Source organism: Pinus tabuliformis, chromosome 8 (genome assembly GCF_031772625.1).
Source record: "Pinus tabuliformis cultivar Carrire ecotype Pingquan chromosome 8, CPIR1, whole genome shotgun sequence".
Classification (NCBI taxonomy): Eukaryota; Viridiplantae; Streptophyta; class Pinopsida; order Pinales; family Pinaceae; genus Pinus; species Pinus tabuliformis.
Window position 1 is genome coordinate 247,945,015 of NC_142294.1, and position 8,347 is coordinate 247,953,361.

Consider the following 8,347-nt stretch of genomic DNA (forward strand, 5'->3'; position numbering starts at 1 on the left):
ATCATTTTGGGATTCAACTGCGTTAAGTAAGTCATTCACGTATGACCATTTCCATGAGAGGTAGCACTAATTTCTCATGATTTTTGAATAGTTCACTTAGCACTCATTGCATCGGGTGATGCTCACAGGGGTGAAGAAATGGGATTGAAACTAGTGAAATGAATCACATAGCGTCAATCATCACTTCCGGGGCTTGCACCCGGTAACCAGGACTTCCCTGGAGGTCACCCATCCCAGATCGCCTCTGGCTCAAGCGCGCTTAACTGTGGAGTTTTCCCCACAATCAAGCCCACTTAGCTTGCTACCCCATTTGCAAAACCTTAGCAAGTATTGTGCCTCATGAACCATTCAAGTAGAGATCCCTTCACTCTTTTTAAATTTAAGTATGGGGGTTTTACGCAGTGCATTATATTAGCTATCATTTTGGGATTGAACTGCATTAAGTAAGTCATTGACATATGACCATTTCCATGAGAAGTAGTCGTAACTGACTAATTTCTCATGATTTTTGAATAGTTCACTTAGCACTCATTGCATCGGGTGATGCTCACAGGGGTGAAGAAATAGGATTGAAACTAGTGTAATGAATCACATAGCGTCAATCATCACTTCCGGGGCTTGCACCCGGTAACCAGGACTTCCCTGGAGGTCACCCATCCCAGATCGCCTCTGGCTCAAGCGCGCTTAACTGTGGAGTTTTCCTCACAATCAAGCCCACTCAGCTTGCTACCCCATTTGCAAAACCTTAGCAAGTATTGTGCCTCATGAACCATTCAAGTAGAGATCCCTTCACTCTTTTTGAATTTAAGTATGGGGGTTTTACGCAGTGCATTATATTAGATATCATTTTGGGATTCAACTGCGTTAAGTAAGTCATAAACGTATGACCATTTCCATGAGAGATAGCACTAATTTCTCATGATTTTTGAATAGTTCACTTAGCACTCATTGCATCGGGTGATGCTCACAGGGGTGAAGAAATGGGATTGAAACTAGTGTAATGAATCACATAGCGACAATCATCACTTCCAGGGCTTGCACCCAGTAACCAGGACTTCCCGGGAGGTCACCCATCCCAGATCGCCTCTAGCTCAAGCGCGCTTAACTGACATTAAATTTGTTTACACCTTTAAAAACACATTTATATATATATATATATGCACCATCCACCTTGAAAAAGAAAAAACAAAATATTCCTAATCTTATATTAACCACCAAAAATAAAGAAATAAAACAAACAAACAAACCTAAAATAAAAACACACAAATTAATATATACTTCAAATTAGGTGAAACTTATCATCAAAGAAGTTGGTGAATGTTGCCGACACTAAATCTACTCCATTCCAATATGGAAGTTGTGCCGTTAAACTATGTTAATATATATATTATTTTTAATAATTTACGCTACTGTAAACTGGCAAATTCCTACATCATTTCACAACCTTCTCTATTTTCAATTTTTAACAAGGAAGGCTGCATCGCAGCTAGTCCCTGCACATAGTTCGGATAGTTTTTTATCTAGCCCACAGCATGATATGGAATGGAATGATACTGTTAATCTTGCTACAACAACAAGGTGGTTCAAATTCCTCAGTGCCTCTGAGTTACCGAATAGTTTGTATGAGTGGGAGACTGAGAGAAATGATAATATCAGTTTGCAGAAGCTAAGAGTGCAAGGATGACGTGGGTTTCGATGCTGAAGAACCTTTAATATCAGATTTCATGGACAGAAGCAGCATCAAAGAATGTCTTCATATTCTTCCCGAACTTCCTCTAGAGACCATGTGGCTGGATGACTGGTTTGATTATCATGATTGTATTCAAGGCTTTACGAATCAACAGAATTATGATGAAACTCACCCATTGGACTGCTGCGATGATACAACCATACGCAGGTTTGATTCTATTTATATACTGTTGGAGATAATTACTCTCGGTCAGCATGTAGTCTCAGGCAGTTTACTTACAATCTAAATTTAGGAAGTGTCAATCATGCTAGAGTTCTAATTTAGTCATGCTAGTGCTTCAGTCATGCATGCATGTGTGAGTTAATATTAACATTGGTATCTATTTTAGTTATATTTAATTATATAGCTTCAAGAAATTGAATCAATGCAATTTACTTACTAATTAGCAACTCATACGATTCATACTGTACTGTGTAATTATGTATTTTGAGTACATAGCTTCCAGCAATTGAATCAATGCAAGTTACATACTGACTGGCAACTCATACCCACGGTGTAACTATGTTACTGTGTAGTTTCTTGCTCTGTCTACTTATCATATACAAGCATATACAGTAGTAGTAGCAATTTGTATTTTTCCTATGAATTCCTTGAACTTCACTAACTTATCTGATAGCATTGCTGGGACTCAATCTTCGTGCAGTGAACTAGGTTCAGAGAATCCAGAGAGTGCAAGAGTTTCAAGAGCCCAGCTTGGGAGTAAGGAGGGAAACATTTTGCAGCCATAAGCAGCTCAAGCTTTAGAAATCCATGAATATCTGATTTATTACTAAAGAGACAATTGCTTTGTTAAGATCACTTGGCATTTTAAATAAAAAAGAATGAAGAGAAGGTTTTAGAGTTTGAAATGTGCCTCTTCGAGTATTTTAATAGCTAACTTTCAGGTATATTATGAAAATTTATTCGTTTATTGCTACAGCGGTTAGTTTAGATAAACTGATTTAATCTTCATTTATAGAAACGGAGTTCGAGTTTTATATTGTACAAGAAAGCAGAGTTCTTGTTACTATTAACTTTGGATTTCTTGCGGCCTTTTTTATTATTTAAAATATGCACTTGTAACTTTAGTTGATACTTACGATAAAAGGCCTGCTTATGAATTATTGGTTTGCATAGTTATTGTAGCGCATACACAATGTATATAAACACATGATTAGAGAACGGCAAAACATATACATAAACACTAAAAACATACCTTTATAAGAGTATATAAAAGACATAATATACATAATCATAAGAATAAAAATAAACAGTAAAGGAATTAGCTCATAAATGTCGCCCCATTTTGAATAGCTTCGAAAATAAAGAAGACAACAAATAACGTGTGCAGGCATGATGTGCTTTACACATGGATGGAAAACAAGCACACAGACACGTAAAGAAGACACGTAAAGAAGAGGAGCGGCGACAAAATGACACATATCCCCTCGCTCCTCCACACGTTCAATTGCTCTGCGGTAATGGATGGAGCCAGACACAGAAAACTGCTCAGGGCCGGAGGCGAAGGTCAGGAGCTCCGGTCAGGAAAGCGGAATGATAGAGAGATCGGTATCAACAAGCCTTTCCTGGTAGCGACGGAAGATAGGTCACGTGCACGAGAACGGTATAGCAAATGCGACTGAAAGAGTGGAAATTAGAAAGAACAGGTAAAGTTGCTGAAACTGAGCTTAATTCACGCTTAATTCACGCTATCAAGGCCGATCTGATTCAATCTTGGGGTATCTAACATGTTCAATTGCTCTGCAATAATGGATGGAGCGCGACACAAAAAACTGTTGCTCTGCGAAAACAGGTTTGAACTCTGCCTTTTTCTACATTGCCTAAAGTTTCAGTTGACAAATTGTAACATAATGCTAATATGAACAAGGGATAGATTGAGCTTGTTAATTTTGTATTAAAATTATGCAATGGTATTGAACTTAATTATTAAATTTTAATGTACATAAATACACCACTGTAAAAACATGTCATCGTTAGCAATGTAAATATCACATGAAACCCAGCTAAGCTAAAATCTGGTCAAATTGTTCTCATTTGCCAACAGAATTTTTATTAAATTTTGCGATTGTCATCTGTGCGGCCTTCACTGTACCGCATAAGGTTTTTACAGGTTTCTAAATTGACTGGTAACTTCATAAAAATGCATAACTAATCGAAATTTTCATACAGTGAAGCAGAAATCGCAGGATTTTAACCTGGTAAAGCATTTTGTATCCTGTTTGGAGCACTGCTGCAATGGAAAATCAGCTTCCAGCCCGACTGGACTCCATTATTATGCAGAAGGCTTCATCAGACTAGCAGCGAACCAGTTCGAAATCAGAATTAATTAGCTGAATGGACTTTCAGAATTAATTAGCTGAATGGACTTACTGGTATAGCAGGTAGGAGAATGGACGAGTCGGCTCCTGTTCAGCTAAAACTCCCAGGCTCGCTGCTGCTTCAAAGTTCAGGTATGCTAGACAGTCTTAGTTGCCAAATTTCCCTGCATCAAATCATAACACATTAGTTTCACTTTGATGTCTTTTACATGCATGGAATTTTGATAAGCTTCCCTGCGCAGGCCACAGGTTGTCACGAAGGAAGAATGCTTACATTAATAGCCAGCCAGTCTTACCCTTTCATTTATTTATGCCTGGAGCGCAGGGCCGATGAGCTTAGGTACTATAGAAGCCACAATGACCAAAATACCGTGGCAGGCGTACATGTAACGATGGCGCATGAGCTTGCAGGTGTACGGCGGTGCTACATGAGGTGGCAAGCATACAGCGTGCTGTAGCAGGGTACATACAATAGCAGTGGTATTAATCTCTAACATTAAACGCTAGAGGATTAATGCTAGCATTACTTCATGCACGAGTGAACAACAGCTTGTTGTAATTACCTGTACTCCGCCTATAACCTATGCTTTTTTGCCTCTAGCCTCGGGAAGAGGCCAAATAACACGGTGAATTATTATATACGAAAAAACTTTGGATATACTCCCTCAACCGGCGATAAGAAGCAGGTCACAAGCAGGTGAATTAATGTTAACATCGCTCGGAACGATTACTATAGTCCCTGGCCATTGCCAGATGGCAGGGACTAAAAAACATTTTGCATTGTTTTGAACGGTATATTCTTGCGTCAGTTTACTGTATTGTTATGTTATCTGTTTACAGTATGGTTATGTTACAGTATTGTTATGACATTTTTAAAAAAATTATCTATATATATATATATAAAATTTTTAATTTTTATTTATTTATTTATTATGGTTTAATTTTAATTTTAATTAAATGTTATTAAATAATGTTATATTTAGAAATAATAAAATAATATTTACATTAACAAAAATAATGATAAAAAAAAAATTAATTAATGTAAGTTATAAATAAAATATTTCAAATTCATTTTTATTTTATATTAGACTTTATATAGTAAAATAAAACAATTAAAAAAAATTAAATTACTTTAGTATAAATGATGTATGTAATTTTTTTCATTACTTAGACAAATAATATGTAAAAATAATATTATTGAAATTACATGATGTGTAATTCATTGTGTTTTATATTTAAAACAAAAATATATTAATAACAAAACAAATATTTTACTATCAGTTATAAATAATATAATTTTATATCAACTTTATATAAAGAAAAATAAAATAAGTTAAGTTGAAAATTTTCTTATAGTTTCACTTTTCACAAGATGTAAAATTAATTCATTCTTAACCTAGAGTTTATACATAATATTTAAAAAATAATGATAATGACAAAAAATAGAGTTTAATGTGGGTTATAAATCAAATATTTCAATGTGCCTATTGAGTAAATTTTGTCAATAAAAGAGATGTAACATCATAAAAAATATTAATAACAAAATAATTCTATATATTATAAGAAATAAGTGAAAATAAAAAATTTCTTATAGTGAACAAGCATTTTATTAATACGTTGATCCATTTTAAGTCTAAATCTAGCAAAGAGGAATCAAATCTCTAGAAATGCAAATTTTTCAAAAGTTTTGAATAAAAAGAAAACATATTAAGAGATTTGATATCTAGACTCTTGATACATCCAAAATTAAGATTAATTTACATTGGTTTATTTAAATTATATAACATATATTTAGTATTTAAATTATATTTTTAAATATATAAATAATTTTTTTAAATTATAGTTAAAAAAAAAAAAAAATCTATAAAAAAAAAATCTAAAAATGACAAAGATCACTACAAGTTTTATTTATTATGTTATCGAGCTATAAATCAAGCCACATTATAATGTACTTGTTTCAATTCAATGATAAATATAATTAACCCACATATAATTGGTAATTGGGGGTTAGTATAATATACTTATATTGATAATTGGCGCTTAATATAATATACTTATTTCATCCCACAGTGAGCCTATACTATCTGACACATTTATGACTTGATAACTTAGTAAATAAAGCTTGCCATGATTTACCTTATAATACTAACCGTCATTTAATTCAGGTCTTTGGACAAAGTTGACTGAAAGAAAATATTGAACACATTTCTTTAATCCCAAAAAGTTCATTCCATTAAATAAATATTAAACACATTTCTTTACCTAAAATTCCAAGGGGAAAACATCATCCCACAAAAGAAACAATAAACACATTGCTTTACATAAAATGACGATGAGAAATTTAAAATTAGTTTTCGTATTGAACTTACATATCACGAGTTATGATTTCCCTATGTTGTTGAGTTTAATGTTTTGTTGTGTTCATTTGAAGAAAATAAATTTCACATTTTCATGTTTCATCCCACTAGAGAAATATTAAACACATTTCTTTACACAAAATGCCAAGGGGAATTTTAACATCAGTTTTCCGGTTGAACTTCCATATCATGAGTTATGATTTCCCTTGAGCTTAATGTTTTGTTTTGTTTTGTTGTGTTCATGTGAAGGAGATAAATTTCCCATTTTCATGTTTCATTGAAAATTTCTGAGCTGAGTTCAGCAGATTATATCAATTTCATATTTTCAAAAATATGAAACCAGTAAGAGTAAAGTCAAACAGATTGAAGAGAGGACATTACATTTCACCACTTCTTTAAAATTCTTATCTCAAAGTTTTGTTGTTTCATAAAGAAGATATAAAAAATATAATGGTTAACTTTATGTTTTTTTGTTGTTGTTTTTTAAAATAAATTTAATGTTTTTATATTAAATTTAATATGTTCATTTATTTATATATTTAGAAGTGTTTTGCTATCTAATATGGAGAAGTGTTTCTAAATAAGTGTATGGACGAATCATTTTGCTACTTAAACAAACACCACAATGATATGAAATTCTAAGACAAGAAGCCAAGACCTTGAGCTCACAATGGATAACAAGCTTAAGGTCTTGGTACACACACTACAAATGTAAACTTGTAAGGATACCACAACATAAATCCATATAAAAGTGAGTATTAGGGCTATAAAATCAACAATTTCTCCTAGAAATGATTTGGGTTTGTCACAAGAGGCCGGAAACATCAACCCAAAGCTCCCCGAACCATCTTAAGGCAAGATACAAAGTCAAATCAGGAGGGACCTTACCTAGTAGACCCCGATTCTTAACAACCAACAGAAACAACAAACAAGAAAAGCATAAAACATAGTCATCCATGCATGAGATATATATTGAATTCCAGACTAGAAAACTCAAGTACATCCCCATGTGAGATAGAAAGATTCCAAAATAGACAGAAACAATAGTACAATATTCAGACAACCCATCATAAAAACCAACTTTTTCCTTCCAGAATTCATGGATGAAATTCCAGTTGACTCTAGGCATCGAATTATAAACACTTCCCCATCGATAAGGATAATGAACTTGGCTCACAGAGGAAGGAATATAAGGGAGACTTAGAAAGATAACATACTCGCTGTCGTTAACCAAAGCAGGAAGGGAGTCACTTTCACCAGGGTGGCGAATTGCGTGAAACTCCTTCACGATCTGCCTCAGGCTTACCGAGAACCCTGTAACCATTCCAGCTACATTAAACTAAAAAAGAAATAATATATAAAATTACAATTTTTTTAAGAAGAAATTCATAAAATGCATATCACATTAAAATAAATTTAAATAATAATCATTCATATTCTTAACTGTGATATTTCATATAAAACACAAACACATAAGCTTTACTAATCTTTTATATTGTTTTCATTGATGTCAAAGACATAGGGAGCCTACTTATCTTATCTAGTATATATATTGGAAATGAAGTTTGTTAAAATTATTGTTTTTGGACTTTTGATGCCTCATTATGATACATTATCTTTGAATTCATTTTTGCTCTAATTACCTAGCTCAAATGTGAGCATAGGATATATGATTAGAAAACTTATTTCAAGACCTCTCCAATGGTATATAACACTCTCTCTAATTCCATAGGAATGGGGAGATATGAAATATTTTGTTAAGATGACCCAACCAAAGTACACACAAGACCATTCAATTAGTTTTACATGGCATCCCCATAAGTAAACGTACAAACAATATAAATAAATTGAATATAAGTTCATTTGTATGCAATTCATTGAAGAACGTATCTGATGTTGCAAGAGGAGATGAGGAATAAATT

The 8,347-nt window shown here is 33.3% G+C and overlaps 2 long non-coding RNA genes across 2 annotated transcripts; one reads left to right on the forward strand and one right to left on the reverse strand.

Moving 5' to 3' along the window:
* Window positions 1-3,919: 3,919 nt before the first annotated feature.
* LOC149235071 (uncharacterized) lies at window positions 3,920-4,706 on the reverse strand. The gene is made up of 2 exons (XR_016268253.1): window positions 4,121-4,706; window positions 3,920-4,044 (listed from the first exon to the last, which is right to left on the reverse strand). It is a non-coding gene; the product is annotated as an uncharacterized LOC149235071 (long non-coding RNA).
* LOC149235072 (uncharacterized) lies at window positions 4,034-4,387 on the forward strand. The gene is made up of 2 exons (XR_016268254.1): window positions 4,034-4,200; window positions 4,311-4,387. It is a non-coding gene; the product is annotated as an uncharacterized LOC149235072 (long non-coding RNA).
* Window positions 4,707-8,347: the final 3,641 nt, after the last annotated feature.